The sequence below is a fragment of the Cynocephalus volans genome, chromosome 3, assembly GCF_027409185.1.
Source record: "Cynocephalus volans isolate mCynVol1 chromosome 3, mCynVol1.pri, whole genome shotgun sequence".
NCBI lineage: Eukaryota > Metazoa > Chordata > Mammalia > Dermoptera > Cynocephalidae > Cynocephalus > Cynocephalus volans.
Genome location: NC_084462.1, coordinates 4,191,124 through 4,213,585, shown reverse-complemented (window position 1 = coordinate 4,213,585; position 22,462 = coordinate 4,191,124). Strand labels below are relative to the sequence as shown.

The 22,462-nt window shown below is 41.4% G+C and overlaps 1 pseudogene; it reads right to left on the bottom strand.

Annotated features, from left to right (window-relative positions):
* The window catches only part of LOC134371880 (zinc finger protein 592-like), a 33,206-nt pseudogene that overhangs the window by 4,032 nt on the left and 6,712 nt on the right, over positions 1-22,462 (bottom strand).

Below are 22,462 nucleotides of genomic sequence, written 5' to 3'. Positions count from 1 at the left end.
GGCTACAGGAGATATTATAACCATTACCATGGGGCATTATTTCAAAATTCCCCACAAGCAGCACATTGGGAGGAGCCAAGACCATAGGAAACCACCAGACTTTGAATATGGTCTATGATAGTTACAGTAACAACACTCAATGAAGCAAGCAATCTCCACAAATCTGGATAGGCTATACCCTGAGTTGTATACCATATACTAGTCACCCAACACCTGGGCACCACCCAGTCAGACAGCAGCTTGGATTCTAGGTGACAATGAGAACAGTCCCATAACACCTTTTCATTATCTAAAGAAAACACAACAGGGTGGTGCAATACAGGAGTGGGATAATAACACTCCAGCCAGTGGGGTGTTTGTCAAAAGGCTGTCCATGTTGATCCACACAGGAAGACAGCCCTGTGGGGCCTCCTTGAGCACCAGTCTTTTAAATCTTTTATTCCAACTAATCCATACATCATTACAATCTGCATGTGAATTCCTGGATGAGGTTGGAGTCCTTCTGAAGGCGCTTCTATCCCTTGCACCAATTTTCCTTAGATGTGGGTATGAAAGCAACCAAACGTAGGCTTAGTGGTAAAACAAATAGGTAAAGCAGAAGAGTGAGCACAGTAATTAACAGACCTATATACTTCAGGAATTATATATCCATCCTCCCTGGCCATCAATAGGGTATCATTAATGAAAACACAAAAACTCAGGTCAACCCAAGTCCTAGGCCTTAACATAGGAGGATTAGGATAACATGCCCAAAAAGTTTCTCCCCCTACTACACTAACCTGACAAGATAGAAGTGCCAGCATAGCTGAAAATAGTGTCTCCGAAGTCAATTGCCCTCCTGCCCTTTTTTAATACTTCTTGAGCATCCGACGTGAGTTGTTTGATTTGGCCCCAGGTGACCAGTTATGCTCTCCTAGTACAATGTGCTTTTCTACTCATCAGGGTCAGAGGAATCAACCTTAGGCATTTCATTCTCTCTGTCACTTCTTTGGTTTGGTTTTGTTCTGTCGTCTCCATGTTGCACCAGCCTCTCTGGGATCTAGCAAGGGGCATCTGCGTTTCTAGGAAAAACACACACATGCCCTCTACCCCATGTTAATACTGGATTGGGTCCATGCTGGTCACTGGTTTGAGGATCTCTTCAGAGAACCTCAGGCCATGCCTGTTGTTCTTGAGGATGCAAATATTCAGCAGCAGACAGACCATCTACATTTACGTTAAGAAAATTCAGAACAAACAAGGCATGGATTAAAATATTATGTGGTGACCGGGCGTATGTTTCCCCCTTCTGTATTTTAAGTATTTGAATTTTCAGCATGCTATGAGCACGTTCTACAATGCCTTGTCCTTGTGGATTGTAAGGAATACATGTGCATAAATCAATATTAAATGAAGAACAAAATGTAGCAAAAGCTTTAGAAGTGTAACCTGGATCATTATCTGTTTTGATGCATTCGGGCACTCCTAAAATAGTGAAAGCAAATAAACAGTGAGCAATAACATGCTTTGTAGCTTCTCCACTTCTCGCTGGAGCCACAAGAAAGACAGAAAAGGTATCAATAGTGACATGAGCAAAAGAAGGAGAACCAAAAGAAGAAATATGAGTGACATGCATCTGCCAATATTCTGCAGGCAACAACTCGATAATGGGGAACTGGGTGATGTAAATGGCAAGATTTACAAGACCGGATGATCTGGTTAGTGGCCTCTCTGGTAAGGTTAAATTGGCGATGTAAGTGCTTGAGAATTTTGATGACGAAGAGCATGTGAATGTTGGGCAGATTCAAAAGCAGTATAAATCTTATGTGTAATTGAATCTGCAATGGCATTTCCAGATGAAAGAGGACCTGGTAAACCTGCATGTGCATGGATACAAGTAGCAAAAAAGGGGCAAGTGCGGTTATGAATTAAAATTTGTAAGGAGACATACAAGGACTGTAATTCAAGGTCGGAGGTGGAACTTATATGAGCTGTTACAATATACTGCAAAACTAAAAGCAAATATTGACTCTCTGAATATAAGGTAAAGGGACTGTCCTGTAATAAGGAAAAAGCATAAATAACAGCGGAAAGTTCAATGCACTGTGCAGAGGAGGCTTGAAAATATCTAGAAAAATGTTGGTCATCAATAATTACTGCTGCTAGTCCAGTGCTGGAACTGTCGGTAAACACGAGGGAAGCATTAGATAAAGGAATCAAAGAAGTATTTTTAGGAAGGATGAAGGAAGGACACTGAAAAAATTGTAACAGTTTATTCTGAGAATAATAAACAGAGATTTGACCAGCAAACTCTGCAAAGGCTTCTTGCCAAGCAGCAACAGAGCTCATTAACCATTGAAACCACTGTGATGAGAAAGGAATAACAATATAATAAGGGTCAATTCCAAACAGCTGTTGCAACTGATGCTACCCTTTGATAATCGAAGCTGTGAGAAACAGATAATAGGGAGTTAAAGGGCGAGTCTGATGAGGTGGTAAAAAAAGCCATTCCAGTGGGCCATGTTTCTGCCTTATTAACGCAGTGGGGATAATAGGTGTGGGAAATAGGATAAGAAATATGGGTAATGATGGGTTTACACGAGAAAGCAGTGCTTTGTGAATGGCTTGTTCTACTTTCTGCAATGCATGGATTGCTGCAGGAGTCAAACTTCTGGGAGAATTAGGTGACGAGTCACCTTTTAAGATGTCAAAGAAAGGCTGAAGATCCACAGTTGTAAGTCAGAGGGAAGGACCAAGCCAGTTAATGTCTCCTAGTAATGTTTGGAAATCATTAAGTGTCTTCAATGAATCACGCATGATTTGAGTTTTTTAAGGACCGATAATCTTATTGTCTATGATATGATCAAAATAGGAAAAGGGGTGTTGCATTTGAATTTTTTCCAGAGATAGAACCAAACTATATGTAGCTAATACTTTGGAAAGGGAATCAAATATTGAAGGTAAATGTTGTTGTTTTTCATGGGCAATTAGAATGTCATCCATATAATGGATGATATATGCCTGAGGATATTGGTGTCACAAAGGCTTAAGAACATTAGAAATATATTTTTTGACATAATGTAGGACCATGAGCCATACTTTGTGGCAATACCTTCTATTGATATCTTTTCATGGGGTCCTGAAAATTAAAAGAGGGTACGCTAAAAGTGAACCATTCACAATCTGAAGGAGACAAGGGGATGGAAAAGAAACAGTCCTGCAGGTCCAGAACTAATAAATAAAATGAAGCTGGGATGGATATAGAAGATGAAAGGCCAGGTTGTAAAATGCCCATGAGCTTCATAACTGCATTAGTAGCTCAGAGGTCTTGCAAAAGTCTCCATGAGCCAGATTTTTTCTTTCTTTCTTTTTTTGACCAGTAAGGGGATTGCAACCCTTGGCTCAGTGTCATCTGCACCACGCTCAGCCAGTGAGTGCACTGGCCATCCCTATATAGGATCCAAACCCACGGCATCAGCGCTATCAGCACCACACTCTCCTGAGTGAGCCACGGGGCTAGCCCCAGATTTTTTCTTAATGACAAAAATAGGGGTATTCCAAGGACTATTAGATGGCTCAGTATGGCCCTTTTGAAGTTGATCTTGAATGAAATTTTGAGAAGCAAGCAATTTCTCCTGAGAAAGGGGCCACTGGTCCACCCATACAAGTGTATCTGAGAGCCAAGAAATTGGATAAGCAGTGGCAGGAGATATCAGGGCCCACATTATAAAGGGGCAGAGGATGGTGCAGAATTTCATTGAAACTCAATAGTAAATCTCCCATTTGCTGCAAGATATCACATCCCCACAAATTAATAGGTATAGAAGAAAGCACATAGGGACAAAAAGTCCCACAATGGCCTTCATTGTCACTCCAAGTGAGGAAAGAGCTACTCTGCCAAGGTGCACTTGATTGGCCGACCCCTTGGAGCTCAGTCATGGCTGGCTGCAAAGGCCAAGAAGCAGGCCAATATGATTGCAACATGAAAGAAATGTCAGTTCCTGTATCTAAATAACCCCTTAAAGAGTTTTCCCTGAATGGATAACACTAATTCTGGGCATCCTTTTCCTATTTGTTGTACCCAATAGGCTTTATCAGGTGATCCAAATCCTAGCTCTCCCCATGGGGTATTTTGAAGAACTTTACCTGTAATTAAAAGAAGGACCAATACTAGTCAAATTATTTTAATGTCAGGAAAGACAGTGATAATTCCTTGCCCTGCAGCAGCCATAACTCATATCTCTCCTGTATAATCAGAGTCAATGACTCCAGGAAACACCTGAAAACCTTTTAAATTAAGGCTGTTCCATCCCAAGATAATCCCTACACTGCCTGAAGGCAAAAGGCCAAATATACAGCTAGGGATAGCTTGTGACCCCATAGCAGGGGTTAACACAAACCAAGCTGTGGGGCTGAGATCCAACCCTCCACTTCCTCTGGTTGCTTGGGAGAGGTCAGCGATGGTGTTTTGGAAGCTGACTCCTGAATTTGGGGAGGATAGATTGACATGGCCGCCATTGTTTGATGGGGCTGGGCCAGGCCCCATTTCCCATTTCCCCATTGGGGAAGAGGCCAACCCTCTACCATGGTTTTGAAGTGGCATTCATTAGCCCAGTGGTGTCCCCTCCGACATCTTGGGCAGATATTTGGAGCAGGTGTAGAAGGAAAGTTATCAGGAGTGAAAGCTTGATTAGAACATTGCTTTGCCAAATGACCTCCTTTTCCTCATTTAAAACATGATCTACGCCCGGTATCCTTTTTTCCTTGCTCTCTAAAATATTGAGAGGATGTTATATTTTGCAAGGCAATGGCAAAAGCTACCTCCTACATATATGAGGGCCCGATATCTGCACAGAGACTGATATAGTCAGAAAGTGTCCCCTTCTTACAATAAGGGCGAATAGCAGTCTGGCGAGCCGAATTGGCATTTTCATAAGCCAGCTGCTTGGTCAGCAGCACTCCAGCTTCCCCATCTACCACTTGGCGTCCCAGGGTGTGTAACAAATGGGACGAGAAATCCTGGTATGGCTCATCAGGATCCTGACACGTCTTACTAAGTTCTCCCATTTCAGTGCCAGGCATGGGAAGCCTCCTCCAAGTTTGCTGGGCAATAGCATTAATCTTTTGGTAAACATCAGCAGAGAATCCTAACTGTTGCGCCACCGTGGAGAAGTCACTCTCACCAGCAAACATATCAAAAGTGACTTAAAGTCCTTCTCTGTGATTGTGCTCAGATTGTTCCTGAGCGTGTTCAAAAAACTCTGTTTTCCACAAAAGCTATTCAGCTCCCCTAAGACATACTTTTGCTATATTTTTCCAATATACTGAGGGGAGACCTTCAACCACCATTGTCTCAAGTTAGCTGAAAGTAAAGGGAGCCACAGCTCCATATTGTGCAACCACGGTTTTTAGCTCCCTAAAAGTTTTAAAATGCAGCAGTTGATACTCCCATACCACTCATCCCTCAACATTTAAAGACTCAGTAACAGGATAACATCTGTTTCCCTGCAAGCCATCTTCCCCTCTCTGCCATCTTTATCCTCTATCTCTTTATCACATTCCCCAAAGCAAGGTTTTTTTCAATAACATCAGTGGGGGAAGAAACTATATCAGAAACTTCAATAGGCTTAGAGACAGTTGAGACCACAGGGGCTTTAGAAGCCTCATGGCTGGGATGCAAACAGTTTCTGATGAAATTCCATAAAGAAAAGGTGTCAACAGGGACTTTAGAAGGACCCACAGCACAATAATGTTTCCAGAGCCATCTCCCAACATGTTCCCAAGTTTCAATATATTTTTCTAACTGAACAATACAGACCTTGAAGCCCTGGGCTTTAGCATAGATTTCAAAACTCGGAGAAAGAGAGCCCGCTTTTTGCTCTCTCATTGCCCCATTAGTTTTACTCCTGACTGTCTGACTATCTGCCTTCATTCCTAAACCGAATAGGTTCATGCCCTGAATCACAAAGTTTCCCTCACCTGTTTCCAAGAAGTTTCTCCATACTCAGGTCCCTGTTTTAACACTATTTGTTGCCAACCAATACCCTGAGGGGAGGTGGTGGGAAATGAAGAGATATGCTTTATGGGATCAGGAGAGCATTACAGGGTACTGACCTGTAAGTCACCTTAGTTTATTTTGGGTTCATTTTTATAAGCCAGTGAAAACAACAAATCATACTGATTAAACCAATTATGCCTAGTATCAAGCTATTTATAGAACATTTTCAGCTGCCATGGCACTTGAAGATTCATAGCTGACTACTTATCAACAAAATAAGAACATAAGTTTCTCTTTTACAAAGCTTCCAGAGTCCTTGGTTCGATGAAAGTTCAGACCTCAAGGGGAGGGAGAAGAGGGAAAAGGGCAAAATGGGAAGCCAGTCTTGCTGGCTTATCCCCTAGAATAGCAAGGGCTTTGTCAGCTTGCTATTCAATATCTCACATTCCTTCATGCTTTCCTGCTTATTAATTCCTTCTGCCAGATACTCTGGTTCACAACTCCTGAGTTCCAACGTGCACAAAGTCCTACGGCATGGACACAATGCAGACAAGTTCCTTGTCAGTTCACAGCAAGGGTAATCTTTGCTCCAGTTTCCAATAAGTCCCTTCTCATTTGCATCTGAGACCTCCTTAGAAAGGTCTTTACAGTCCATATTTCTATCAGCATTCTGGTCACCACTATGTAATCAGTCTCTAAGGAATTCCAAACTTCCCCTGGTTTTCTAAACTCCCATGAGCAGCTAGGCTTTTTCTAGCCTGTTTCTCCAAACTTCTCCAACCTTTGCTCGTTACCCAGTCCCAAAGCGGCATCCATGTTTTCAGGTATCTGTATAGCAGCACCTCACTCCTCGGTACCAATTTTCTGTACTAGTCCTTCTGGTGTTGTTATAACAGAAATACTTGAGACTGGGTGATTTACAAAGAGAAAGAGAATTTATTGCTTATGGTTTCTGAGACTGGGAAGTCCATCTGGTGGTGGCAACAGCAACCCAGGGGTCTCACATTGCAAGATGGTGGAAGGAGAAAGAGAGGGAGAGGGAGAGGGAGAGGGAAAGGGAGAGGGGGAGGGAGAGGGAGAGACTCTCCTCTTCTTTTAAAGGCCTCAGAACCACACCCTGAACACCATTTTTAATCCATTAACTACTGCAATGCACAGTCCTACAATCCAATCACCTCTTCAAGGCTTCACCTTTCAATTACCATAATAGGATTTCCCACCCTGTTAACAGTCACAGTGGGGCTAAGTTTCCAATACATAAAATTTGGGAGATAATTCAAGCTTCAGTGAGTTTTGGGGGGGACATAATTTAAACCACTACAGTGTCTTACTGACATTCTGGTAAAAGTGCTGCTGAATGTGCCTCTTCTTGTTGAATATCAATTCACAGGAGCACTTATAAATGAGCTGGGAGGGTCTGTGGGGCTTGGTGGGGTGCTGGGTGGCACTGTGGTCTGTGGTGCTGCTGGCAGTCTTGAAGGCCATCATGGGACAGAATGCACATTTGTGGTAAACCTGGCAGTGTCACTCCTGGATGCAACTTTTCAGCAAGGCTGAAGTCAGGTGGATGACACCACAGTGGATGCACCTGTAGCCTACCTTGTGGGCATAGTGCAGGCAATTCTCCTTTACAGGACTCTGGAAGTAGGGAGTGCAACAGAGGACCCCATGCTCTGGGCAGCAGTAGGGGGACTTGTGTGCATGAATCTTCTGGTGGGCACAGAAACTGCACTGGTTGAGTAGCAGCCAAACAAAGGCTTACCTAGCAAATCAGCCCCTCAGTTTCCTCTGTTGTCCTCTGGAAATGAGCAGCCAGGACCATCTACTCCCTCATCTGGTTGTGGTACTCAAGACAGTTGATTGCATACTGGCTGAGCCTCATGGGGTATGGGTAGAGTGGTAATGCTGGGAGAGGGTGGCTGGCACTGCCCAAAGTGAGGATATGTTTGGGGGAGGATGAGGGGACTGGGGTTGCTGGTGCTGTGGAGTTCTCAGAGGCCGACGTGAACATTTAGTTGGCAGAGATTGGCTTCACAAACACCTGAGAACACTGCGTGATGAGCCCCTTCCTCCTGTGGTCACGGGCATGCTGATGGCTGCTCTTGCTGAAGAAGAGTATCATCTTGGAACACAGCTTGCACAGCACCTCAATGTGGATGCTCCACTAGTTGTAGTGCTGGCTCCGGCTCTTTAAGGCAAACATGTCTTCCTGCTCCAGACAGTAGTACTGACTGGCTGGCATGTGGATCTTGCTGTCCCCAGGCAGGCTGAGATTTGGTGCATAGAAGTGCACAGCATTGGAGCTGTGGAAGACCTTGTTGAACACCTCCACAATAAGTGGAGTGGCCTTTTTCACCTGGTGGACCAGAGGCACCGACATTTCTGTAAGTTATGTCTGGCTCCATCTCTGCACTGAGGACTTGGTCGTCACTGATGTGGCAATGCTGTGGGGGACCAGGTTCAGGTTGGTCAGGTGCACAGCTTTGGGCAGGAGGTTGGCAGGTCCAGGGTGGATGCCTGAAGTGCTGTGCTCTGTTGCTTCCTGCCCATCTGTGAGCCTGAGGAAGCCCCCTTTGGGACCTGGGGCCCAGAGCTGCAACAGGGAGATGAAGAGTCACTGGCCTTTGTCATGCTCTTGTCCTCTTTTCTGTCACCCTAGGGGCTCTCTGCATTTGTGCCTGCCTGAGGAAAGTGCTCCTCCACAGGCACCTCGTGCCCTGGCATCTCACTTGGGGCCTCAGCAATGGTGGTCTGTGGTGCTGCTGGCACGACAGAGGTGGTTAGAGGTGACCCAACAGGGGACTGCCTTGGATCATCAGGGTCTGGCAAGATCCTTGTGATGGTCGGTTTGATTTTCCCCATTGTTGTCTTAATGATTTTGATTCTGACTTTCGGAATTGCTGGTGGAAAGCTGGCAGATGCAGAAGTGGAGCCTCTTCTGCTGTTGTCACTGCAGGTTCTCCGAGGGCTGTCTGATGGCTTGATACTTTTTCTGGTGGCCTCCAGAGGGCTCAGAGACTCTTTGGTGACTTGGACATTTTGGGACTGCCTTTAGAGTACTCTTTGGTGGGCCCTGAGGTATCCTTTGTGTGGTCAGGCTGGTCCTCCTTGGTGACACTGGCTACTCTTGGTCTGTGAGGCCACCAAGGCTGAAACACAAGAGGACAGCTTGGAATGAACTGGCTGAAGACACTGCCTAGGAGGGACTGATGAGAAGGTGCCAAGCTCCCGGGCAAGCCTCTTGGGCTCTCTGATACCATTGCTAGTGTGGATGTTGAGCTCCAAATCTTCCCCAAAGAACTGACTGGCATACAGCTCTTTGTGAGGTTCCACTGCCTTCTGTCCACCTTGCTCTTGTCCCTGCTAGCTCTCCAAGGTCAGGGGTTCTGTCTTGGGTTCTTACAAAACTTATGGGGTACTGAATAAGAAGGCCAACAAAGTCCTTGCTTTTCTGCAGAAGAGAGCAGGGCTCGCACTCCTTTTGCCTACTTCCCCCCTTCTCCCTCCCTTTGAGGTCTGACCTTTGATTGAAACCAGGACCCTGGAAGCTTTGTAAATGAGAAACTTACGTTCTTAATTTGTTGATAAGTAGTTAGCTATGAATCTTCAAGCACCATGGCAGCTGAAAATGTTTTGTTCTATAAATGGTTTGGTAGCAGAAAAAACTGATATAATCAATACAATTTGTTATTTTCAGTGGCTTAAATAAAGGAACCTAATATAAACTAAGATGCCTTGCAGGTCAGAAGCCTGAAAAAGTCCTCCTGATCTCATAAAATAAATCGTGTCTTTCTTCATTCCCACTGTCTCCCCTCTGTCGACAACAAAAATGGATTTGTATGACATGGACTTAGCACCACAGAGGCTTTCTGCTTCACTCAGAAGACAAACATATTACCACGTACACATAGTACTGTGTGTTAGCATTATCCTGATGCTTTCTGTTTGTATTTTTCCTTCAAAATATTTGATGAAAGCATGAAGGTGAGTTGGGTGGTAATAATTTAGAGGACATATTAGAATTTCTAATGGTTTATTAGGGCACTATTAAATTGGATGCAGTATTGTGTACTGATAAACACAACAGTTTTGTGTACCAGCTACATCTACAATCATGGCAAGCCATTTAAATATTATATGAATTACTTGTAAATTAATAAATTAGATTTACCTGTAAAATTAATAAATTATATCCTATGAAATTATTGTGCAAAATAAGTGAGGTGATGAGGCAGGACATTTAGAATATCAGAGTGAGGGCCTCTGTATATTTAATCCTCTATAAAAACAACATAAATATGCAGAAAAATTTCACAGTCATTTTTTATAACTCGGGAAAATAAGCAAAGGCTTACAATAATCTGAATAGGGCTTACTTCAGAAAAAAACTTTGAACTTCAATATAGACAGTGGGGTTTGTGGATTTTCACTTCCACCTCCCTCTCCCCAGAGAGGATTTAAAAAACAAAAATTTGAAAAAACAAATTTGAAAAACAGCAGCCTCACAACCACATGAAAACCATCAGCTTTGCAGCTACCAGTTTTGCACAAGAGAAAATAAGCTTGAAAATCCTCAAAAATCCCTATCCTGAGAGCAATGTCATTCGGTGTTGTCTTATACCTCCAGGATAAAGTTCCATTCTTTGTCCTAAATCATTCTTTGACATAACTTATAGCTTATTTTGAAAGAAACACCCTATAGTATGGCACTACTCAAAAATAATTAGATTCAATTGATTAAAATTACAGTAGGCTAAGGCTGCAGTGCCAGCTGGGGCAAACAAGAGTTATGCCACAATTTTTTAAAGGAACATCTGAAGAACAAGATGTTCATAGGTAGCTCTTAAATCTCCTTCACATTCTTGAGAATCAAGAAGGTCACACACATATATAGGGCTGTGTGCATGTTGAGGAAAGACCTTTGAGGGCACCAGAAATTTACCTCTGGCAGACCTTGTACCCCTGCAGAAGGATGAGAAGTCTAAGGCATACTTATAACCTGCTTGAGCCTTGAAATAGTGCCTTAAAAACACACAATGCCCTTAGCAAGGTGTGGAAGACTTACTGGCTAAAGGAAATTAAGAGAATCTCTGCTCAATCATTCTAAACAGTAGGAGGCCTCAGTAAGTGCACACTACTGGGAAGACAGATTGTATAGAATCAGTCCAGAAATGCCATTAAACAAACTGCGACAACAACAGCAACAAGGTACTTTGGGGAAAGGTGGAATCTGATATCCAATGTAGCAACATTGTACTATCTAAAATGTCTAGCTTCAAAGACAATTTGTGACACACAAATAATCAGAAGTATGGCCCATATATACAATAAAAGAGAGTCAATAGAAACAGTCCCTGAGGGGACTCATATGTCAGACTTAATACCCAAGAACTTTAAATCAGCTATTTTAAATATGTTCAAGAAACTGAAATAAACCATGTATAAAAAACTAAAGGAAAGTATGACAATGATGTTTCACCAAGTAAAGAATAGCAACAAAGATACAGAAATGATTAAAAAATAATTTACTAGCAGGACTCAACAGCAAATTAGATCTGGCAGAACAGAGAATAAGAGAACTTGAAGATAGGTCAATAGATGTTATCCAGTTGGAAAAGGATGAAAAAGTGAAACAGAAAAAAGTGAAAAAGATAAAGTAAACAGAGCCTCAAAAACCTATGGTAGGCTGTCTTCTTAGCTTAGCTGGTGTTAGAATGTGGTGCTGATAACACCAAAGTCTGGAGTTCAATCCTTGTGCCTGCCAGCCAGCCACCAAAATAATAGCAATAACAAACAAAACAAAACAAAGAAACAAAAACTATGGTACACCTTCAAGCATACCAACATATGCATAATGAAAGTCCCAGAAGGTGATGGGAGAGAATAATAAACAGAAAGAATATTTGAAGAAATAATGACCACAGACTTCCCAAATTTTAGGAAACAATCTACACATCCAAAAAGCTCAACAAATTCCCAATAGTATCAACTCATTACCTACCCCACATGTTTTAGTTCTGCGAAAGTAAACAGAAACCATGGTTCCTTTCAGAGACAGGTGAAGCATGAGTTCTTATCAGATAAGTACTAATTACCTTTCTGCCAATGACATGTTATGAGAGATAGAACCTCCACTTTCTTCTGTAACTTTCTGCTACACAGAAAACAAGCAAACCAAGAATCAATTACATACTATCTAACATCAGTAGTAGTTTTTCTCATTTTTTTATTATAAAAATTTTCATCCATAATAACTCAAAGAATAGTACAGAAAACACCATTATGTACATCACATATATTCAATAAGTGTTACATTTTTGCCATATTTATTGTATTTATCTCTATATATTCTACCTATGATTTATCTATCCATCTCACTTTTACCCAACTTGCTTCTTTTGACTGAAGTATTTTAAGGTAAATTGCAGATATGTAATTTTTCATCCCCCAAACCTAAACTTGAATCTTATAATTATAAAGCTACTGTCCTACAAACCACAACATCTGTTCAATGTCAATCCTTTGGGAGTGTGGTATTTGAGAAAGAAGGAGGCCAGAACACTGGAGAACACCAGCAAGCTGAAAGAAAAACCTGGCCTCAATGACAGTTGTAAGCAAAAAGCCACAGTGAAACTTACTGAACACAGGAAGTCCACAAAGCCAGGGATACCAAAGAAGGTAGCAACAGAGCCATCATTATATTTAGAGATCACATGGCCAGGAAAAAGTACCAGGCCCTACTGTGTAAGCTTTCACATGGTTACTAGTCTTGGGGCTGAACAGCCACTGTCCTCTAGATTAGTCAAATTAAGGAATAAAATCCTCTAATGCCTCTGGGAAAAAAATACAGTGATGATCATACAAAATTCAGCAGGTTAAAGAGAAAGAGCAAAAATTGTAAATCTTGGGACAGTGCCCTTTTTACATGAGCTTCCTGGATCACTTTTTATTTCTTGATCATTGTGCTAGCACTTGGGTCTGTCTGAACATAGTTGTCTATTTTGGGTACATTTAACTGTTGGGTTCCATAAAGTATCTGTAATTGATGAACTGACTACTGAAGACCAAAATGGTACTGGGTTAGAGAAAGGGAGTAAGGGGTAGGGAGTAAGAATACTACCTTTTGGACAGAACCATTCATCCTACCTCTTAGCTGTGTAAATATAGGGTATGGGCAATTATTAAAACATTCATATAATAAAATACAATATTAAAAAAGAGTATAGAGGTGAGCTGAAGAGACCTGTGTGGCACAGGTGGCCCCTCCCCACTTGGACCCAGAAGGAAGTGCCAGCACGTGCAATGTGCCCCGCCAAAGTGAGCTGAGACCCTCATGGCGCTGGGGGCTCATTCTACAGCCACAGATCCTGGAATAGGATCCAAGGTGGTGTAATATTGCCACTATCACACCTACTGTCCAGTAATGACAATTTACCACCACAGTAGCAGCCAGGGCCACTCTACAGGTAACCTACTGCTCACTCAACTACACTGATATAAGAAGAGTCACCAGTAAAGCCTGCAAATAGAGGAAGAAATCTTTATCATCATAGTCAACCTCAGTGTAATAGAAGTAGCAAATTCTCTACCAAATGATCAAATGTCAGTGAAAAAATACTAGAACTACAAATAAACAAGAAGATATGACACCACTGATGGAATACAGTAATGCTCAAATTTCAGGCTCCATGGAACAGAGAATCCTTGAAATGTCTAAAAAAGAATTCCAAGTAATGATCTTAAGAAAACTTGAATAAAAGACTTATTTAGAGAACACAATGAAACAAGAAAAAATATCCAGAAATGAAGGAGGAGATTTACAAAGGATTAATACCTTAAAAAGGAGTGTAACAGAACTCCTAGAAATGAGAGATTCACTCAATGAAATATAAACACAAGAGAGAGCTTGATCAGCAGGGTAGAGCAAATAGACGAAAGAATTTCAGATCTCAAAGATGGCCTTCTCAAAATAACCCAGACAGACCAAAAAAAAAAAAAAAAAAAAAAGGAAAAAATAATTTAAAATAATGAGGAAAACCTAAGAGAGATAGCAGACAACCTCAACCACTCTATCATCTGAATTGTGGGTATCCCAGAAGGGGAGGAGAAAGGAAAAGGTATTGAAAACCTATTCAAGGAAATAGTAACAGGAAACTTCTCAGGTGTAGGGAGAGATAGACCTCCAGATCCAGGAAGCTCAAAGGTCCCCAAACAGATTCAATCCAAAAAGATCCTCCTCAACACACATTACAGTTAAATTTGCAAAGCTCAAAGACAAAGAGAGAATTCCACAAGCAGCAAGAGAAAAGTGTCTCATCACTTATAGGGGAACCCCCATCAGACTAATAGCAGACTTCTCAAAAGAAACCCTACAGGCCAGAAGAAAATTGAATGATATATTCAAAATACTAAAAGAAAAAAAATTGCCAGCCAAGAATTCTTTACCTAGCAAGGCTCTCCTTCAGAAATGAGGGAGAAATAGTGTATTTCCCAGACAAACAAAAGTTGTGGAAGTTCACCAGCACATGACCAGCCCTGCAAGAAATTCTCAAGGGAGTCCTTCATCTGAAATCTGAATAATGATGATCACTATCATGGATACACAAGAAAGAGCAAAACCCACCACTAAAACAAAAATGCCAGCAAGAAAGAGAAAGAAGCTAAATCATGCCACCTTAAATTTCCAGCTAACATTGAAGAATAGGAATAAAAGGGGAAGTAATGATCAAAAGATATTTAAGTCATCTAAACAAAAAGCAATTAAATGACAGGAATTAAACAATACTTGCCAATAATCTAAATGTGAATGTATTAAACTCCCCATTCAAAAGACAGACTGACTGATTGGATTAAAAAGCTAGACCCCAAGTATATGCTGTCTTCAAGAGACCCACCTCACCTGTAGTGACATACACAGACTAAAAGTGAAGGGACAGAAAAAGATATACTATGCAAATAGAAAAAAAAATGAGCAGGAGTAGCTATTCTTATATCAGACAAAATAGACTTTAAACCAAAAAACATAAAAAGAGACAAAGAAGGCCACTATATAATGATAAAAGGATCTATCCAGCTAGAAGACATATCATAAACATGTATGCAACCAATACTGGAGCACCCAGATATATAAAGCAAACACTCTTAGACCTAAAGAAAGAAATAGGTCCTAATCCATTAATAGTGGGTGATCTGAACACCCCTCTCTCAGTATGGGACAGATCTTCCGGGCAACAAATGAACAAAGAGACACAGGATTTAATCTACACCTTAGACCAACTGGACCTGGCAGATATATACAGAACATTTCACCCAACAACTAAAGAATATACTTCTCATCGGCTCATGGAACCTTCTCCAGGATAGACTACATATTAGGTCACAAATCTAGTCTCAGCAAATTAAAAAAAAAAAACTGAAATCATTACAAGCATCTTTTCAGACCACAATGCACTAAAAGTGGAAATTAATAATAAGCAAAATTCTGGAAACTACACAAATACATGGAAACTAAACAATAGGCTCCTGAATGACCTATGGGTCCAAAAAGAAATTAAACAGGAAATCAAAAAATTACTTGAAACTAATGAAAATAAAGATATGTCATACAAAAACCTGTGGGATACTGCAAAAGCAGTACTAAGAGGCAAATTTATTGCAATAAATGCTTACATCAAACAATGGAAAGACTTCAAATAAATGACCTAACATTATGCCTCAAATAACTTGAAAAACAACAACAATCCAAACTTAAAGGTAGTAGATGGAAAGAAATAATTAAGATCAGAGCAGAATTAAATGAAATAGAGACCCAAAAAAGAATAGAAAAGATCAACAAAACAAAAAGTTGCTTTTTTGAGAAGATAAATAAAATAGACAAACCATTAGCTAGGTTAACAACAACAACAAAAAAAGTGAGAAGGTTCAAATAACAAAAATCAGAATTGAAATTGGAGACATTACAACTGATACTACAGAAATATGAAGAACCATTAGAGACTATTATAAACAGCTGTATGACAACAAATATGAAAATCTGGAAGATATGGATAAGATATGTTTCTAGACACATACAAACTACCCAGACTAACCAAGAAGAGATAGAAAACTGGAACAGACCAATAATAAACAAAGAGATTGAGGTGGTGATCAGCAATCTTCCAACAAAGAAAAGTCCAGGTCTGGATGGCTTTACAGCTGAATTCTATCAAACTTTTAAAGAAGAATTAATACCAATTCTCCTCAAACTATTCCAAAAAATTGAAACAGAAGCTACTCTCCCAAATTCATTCTTTGAGGCCAACACAACTCTGATACCTTAACCAGATAAAGATACTACAAAAAAAGAAAATTACAGGCTAATATCCTTGATGAACATAGAGGCAAAAATCCTCAGCAAAATATTAGCAATCAGAATACAACAACACATTAAAAAAATTATACAACATGATCAAGTGGGATTCATTCCAGGGATTCAATGATGGTTCAACATATGAAAGTCAATAAATGTGATACATCACATAAACAAACTCAAGGACAAAGACCATATGATTATCTTAGCAGATGCCAAAAAAGCATTTGACAAAATTCAACATCGCTTCATGATAAAGACTCTCAACAAATTAGGTATAGAAGGAAATTGTCTCAACAGAATAAAAGCCATCTATGACAAGTCCACTGTTAGTATCATTCTGAATGGGGAAAAACTGAGGGCTTTTCCCTTAAGAACAGGAACAGGACAAAAATGACAAATCTCACCACTTCTATATAACATATTATTGGAGGTACTAGCCAGAGCAATCAGGCAAGAGAAAGAAATAAGGGGAATCCAGATTGGAAAAGACAAAGTCAAACTCTCTATTTGCAGGTGATATGACACTATATACAGAAAAACCTAGAGACTCTATCCAGAAACTCCTAGAACTGGTTAATAACTTCAGTAATGTTGCAGGATACAAAATAAATGCCCCCAAACCAGTTGCATTTATATATTCAAATAATGAACTAACAGAAAGAGAAATAAAAAAGTAAGCCCATTTGTAATTGTAATGAAAAAAATAAAATACCTAGGGATCAATTTAACCAAGGAGGTGAAAGATCTCTACAATGAGAAATACAAACCACTACTGAAAGAAATTAAAGAAGACACAAAAAGATGGAAAGATATTTTATGCTCTAGAATTGGAAGAATTACTACCCAAAGTGATCTACAAATTCAATGCAATCCCCATCAAAATAGCAATGACATTCTTCACAGAAATGGAAAAAACAATCTTAACTTTCAAATGGAACACAAATGACCTCAAATAGCCAAAGCAATCCTGAGCAAAAGAATAAAGCCAGAGGCATCACACTACCTGACTTCAAATTATACTGCAAAGCTATTGTAACCAAAACAGCAAGGTACTGGAATAAAAATAGACACTCAGACCAGTGGAGCAGGATTGAGAACCCAGAAGTCACCCCTCATGCTTACAGATATCTGATATTGGACAAAAGCAACAAAAATCTACATTGGGGAAAAGACTGCCTCTTCAACAAGTAGTGCTGGCAAAATTGGATATCCATATGCAGAAGAATGAAACCAGATATGCACCTCTCACCATATACTAAAATCAACTCAAAATGGATTAAAGACTCATACTTAGTATAAGACCTGAAACTGTAAAATCACTAAGGGAAAACATAAGTGAAACACTTCAGGAACTAGGTCTGGGCACAGACCTTATGAACTTGAGCTCCAAAGCACAAGCAGCTAAGGAACAATAAAGAAATGGAACTATATCAAACGAAAAAGTTTCTGCACAGCAAAGGAAACAATCAAGAGAGTGAAATGACAACCTACAGAGAGGGAGAAAATTTTTGTTAACTATGCATCTGACAAGGGATTAACATCCATAATATACAAGGAACTCAAGCAATTACACAGTAAAAAAACAAATAACCTAATTAAAAATGGTCAAATGAGCTGAATAGACTTTTTTTTTTTTTTTTTTTTTTTTTAAAGATGACTGGTAGGGCAGGCCCCATGGCTCTCTTGGGAGAGTGTGGCGCTGGTAGCGCCAAGACTGCAGGTTCGAATCCTATATAGGAATGGCCAGTGCACTCACTGGCTGAGTGTGGTGCAGACAACACCGTGCCGAGGGTTGTGATCCCCTTACCGGTCAAAAAAAGGAAAAAAATAAAAATAAAAATAAAGATGACTGGTGTTGCCCTTGACTTGGTGTTGTCAGCACCATGCTCACCCAAGTGAGCTAACTGGCTGTCCCTATATAGGGATCCGAACCCATGGCCTTGGTGTTATCAGCAGCACACTCTCCCAAGTGAGCCGCGGGCCGGCCCTTGAACAAACATTTTTCAGAGGAAAACATACAAATGGCCAACAGGTACATGAAAAAATGCTCAACATCGCTAGTCATCAGGGAAATGCAAATTAAAACTACATTAAGATACCACCTCACCCCAGTTAGATTGGCTATAATCAAAACGATGGTGAATAACAAATGCTGACAAGGGTGTGGAGAGAAGGGAATGCTCCTACACTGTTGGTGGGAGTGTAAATTAGTACAACCACTATGGAAAACAGTATGGAGGTTTCTCAAACAACTACAGATAGATCTTCCATACAGTCCAGCAGTCCCACTTCTGGGTATATACCCAGGGGAATTGAAATCATCATGTCAAAGGGATACCTGCACTCCCATGTTCATCAGAGCTCTGTTTGCAATAGCCAAGACATGGAACCACCCTATATATCCATCAATGGATGATTGGATAAGGAAGCTATGGTACATATACACCATGAAATACTACTTTGCCATAAAGAAGAATGAACAAAATGGATGAATGTGGAGAAACTTATGCTGAGTGAAATAAGCAAAGCACAGAGGGATAAATACGACATTCACTTACTCATAGGTGGGAGCTAAGAGAGAAAGAAGGAAGGAAAGAAAGACCACAGTGGTGCGTTGGACTTGCAGAGGGAGAGACTATACATTGGGATACAAAGTAGAGTGGGGGGGAGGGGGGAGGGGGAGGGAGGTTGGGGGATAATTGAGTGGGGCATGCGGGGCACAATAGCAATCTGTGGTAATGGGCATGCTGCCAGTATGGATCTGGCCTTCACATCTGGGGCATGAGGGGTGACAAACAGCTTTGTATCTCATGAATATTCATAACCAAAATAAAAAAGAGTATAGTAGACACATTCACACACACACACACACACACACACACACACACACACACACACTACAGTTTAACATATAATGGAAACACCTATGTGTGGACTACTATATAATACCACTCATATCAAACAAAAGAGCATTACAGAAGCCCTATTCTTCCCTTCCCAGTAGACACTCCACCCATCACCTTCTATGGTCAAGATCCCTAAGATCCCTGCTGGTGGGGGGGGGGGTTGGGAAGGGACCATGAAAAACGATAACAGTGTATCTTGTTGAATGTACTAATTATCCTGATTTGAGCATCACATATTGCACATAGGTATTGATATTCAATTCTGTGCCCCATAGATATGAACAACCAACTGTTACAATAAAAATAAAAAACAGAAATTAAAAAAAAATCAAAGGCCCCATGTACCTCAAAAAATACATAAATAAAAAATAAAAATCTCTGCTCCTAGGCAGGCCCCAAGCTCTTTGCTTGAGAAATTTCACTGCTTTAGATTATCCCTATACTAGAGGCATTCTCGGATTCTGCCCTGCTCTATCTCCTCTTCCTTCCCCAGAAAATGTGTTCTTTTCTGCACAGAACCCCACACTCCTCCAAAATGGACCAGACTGTAAAAGGGCAATGCATTAGTCCAAAATACCTGGAACTGGGTGACATAAAGAAAAACGAAATTTATTGCTTTCAGTTTCCGTGGCTGGGATGTCCAAAGTCCATCTGTTGGTGGCAACAGTGACCCAGGGGTCTCACATTGCCAGATGGTAGAAGCAGAGAGAGCAGAAAGACAGATTTTCCTTTTTCTTCTTTTAAACCCTCAGACACACCCCTGACCACGTAGTGAGGGGGTGAAGCCCCTCCTGCCAAACCTCTTTATAGCAGCACTAACCCACTCATGGGTGGCAAGCTCGTATGACCTGAACATCTCCCATTTAGGCCCCACCTCCCAACACTATTGCACTGGGGATTAAGTTTTCAACACATGAATTTTGGGGGACACATGAAGACTATACCAAATGTATTTTGAAGAGCAAAGTTCTTCATCTTGCAAACAGGTAAACCAAGCATAGAGAACACAGAGAACAGAAGTGCCATAAACCATGCATGCACAAAGTATTTTGTCTCACCCTTCCTTCTTTGGAGAGGAATAGGGAAGAACACAGGAAGAACTGTGTATAGTTTTCTTCCCCAAACTGTGGAAATGGTTCAAGTTTCTTTTTAATAAAAAATTTTATTTTAATCAAAGCCACAGAAAATGTTCATCTTATTAAAAAGAGGAAGAAGGTGGCATCATGTATCTCAAAAAAAAAAAAGGGAGAAGTGCTTTAGTCCGTTTTGTGTTGCTATAACAGAAATACCTGAGACTGGGTGATTTATAAAGAAGAGAGGTTTATTGGCTTACGATTCTGGGACAGCTGCATCTGACACAGGCCTCAGGCTACCTCTACTCATGGTGGAAAGCAGCAGGCAGCCAGTGGGTATGAGCAGATCACATGGTGAGAGGAAGCAAGAGAGAGAGAGAAGGTGCCAGGGTCCTTTAAAGAACGAGCTCTCACGGGAACTAATAGAGCGAGAACACACTCATTACTCCCCCTGCCCCGGGAGAGCATTAATCCATTCATAAGGGATCTGCCCCCATGACTCAATCAGTTTCCAACACTGCGACACTGGGGATCAAATTTCCACATGAGTTTTGGAGGGGACAACACATCCAAACTCCATCATTCTGCCCCTGGCCCCCCAAAACTCATGTCACTCTCATATACAAAATACAATCATTCTATCCCAACAGTCCCAAAAGTCTTAGCTTGCTCCATCACCAACTTTAAAGCCCAAAGTCCAAAGTCTCATCTGAGACCAAAAGCAAAAGTCCCTCCAGCTGTGAACCTGAAAAACAAAACCAAATTTATCTATTGCCAAGATACAATGGTGGAAAAGACATTGGGTACACATCCCCATTCCAAAGGGGAGGAATAGGCCAGAAGAAAGGAAAAACAGGCCCCAAACAAGTCTGAAACCCAGCAGGGCAGACATTAAATCTTAAAGCTCCAAAATAATCTTTTTTGATTCCAAGTCCTGCATCCTGGGCACAATGGGGCATTTGGGCCCCCAAAGCATCAGGCAACCTTGTTCCCACAGCTCTGCCAGGCACAGCCCAGTGGGCCACACTAATGACTGTGGCTTTTCCTGGCCTGCATTACACGTTATCAATGGTCTCGAAGTTCTGGGATCCTGGTGGCAGCCCTGCTGCATTGGCTGTACTAGAACTTTCCCTGGTGGCAGCTCTCTGTGGGGGCTCTGATCCCATTTTCCTGCTCGACGTTGCTCTAGTAGATGTCCTCTGTGGTGGCTCTGCCCCTGCGGCAGGTCTCTGCCTGGGCCCCCAGCCTTTTCCATAAATCTTCTGGAATCTGGGTGGAGGCTGCCACGCCTCCACTGCTCTCACGTCCTGCTGGCCTGCAGACTTAACACAATGTGGACACCACGAAGGTTTCAGGCCTCTACTCTCCAGGGCTGCTGCACAAACCACACTTGGGGCTGCTCCAACTGGAGCAGCTGGGATGCAGGGATCAGGTTCCCTAGGGCAGCTGCACCCCAGGCCTGTCCTCCAGGATAACTCAGTCCTTCTAGGCCTCAAGGTCTGTGATGGGTGGGGCACCCTTCCAAACTTCTGAAATGCCTGCAGGACTTTCCTCTCATTTTCTCCTCTATTAGCATCTGGCTGCCTCACTGCCAAGATAATGTCTTTAGCAACTAGTTTATCTGCTTCACCCTGGCATTGTTCTCTGGCTCTCTGCTTCTGTACCACATGGCCAGGCTGCAAATTTTCCAAATCTTTATGTTCTGCTTCCCTTTTAAATTCTGGCTTTATGTTATGCCTTTGCTGCCATAACTTACAGTAGGCTGTTAGAAGTAGCCATGTAGCGTCCTTATTGCTTTGCTGCTTAGAAATTTCTTTGGCCAAATGTTCTGATTCACAACTCTTAAGTTCCAACTTCCACAAAGTCCAAGGGCATGGACACAATGAGCCAGGTTCCTTGCTATGGTGTAGCAATTGTTATCTTTTGTCCAGTTCCCAATAAGTTCCTCATTTCTGTCTGAGACCTCATCATCCTCATGGCCTTTACTGTCCACATTTCTATCAGCATTCTGCTCGCCACCACATAAGTCTCTAAGACATTCCAAACTTTCCCTCGTCTTTTTCTCTTCTTCTAAGTCCTCCGAACTCCTCCAACCTTTGCCCATTACCAAAGATGCATCCACATTTTCAGGTATCCATTTAGCAACACTCAACTC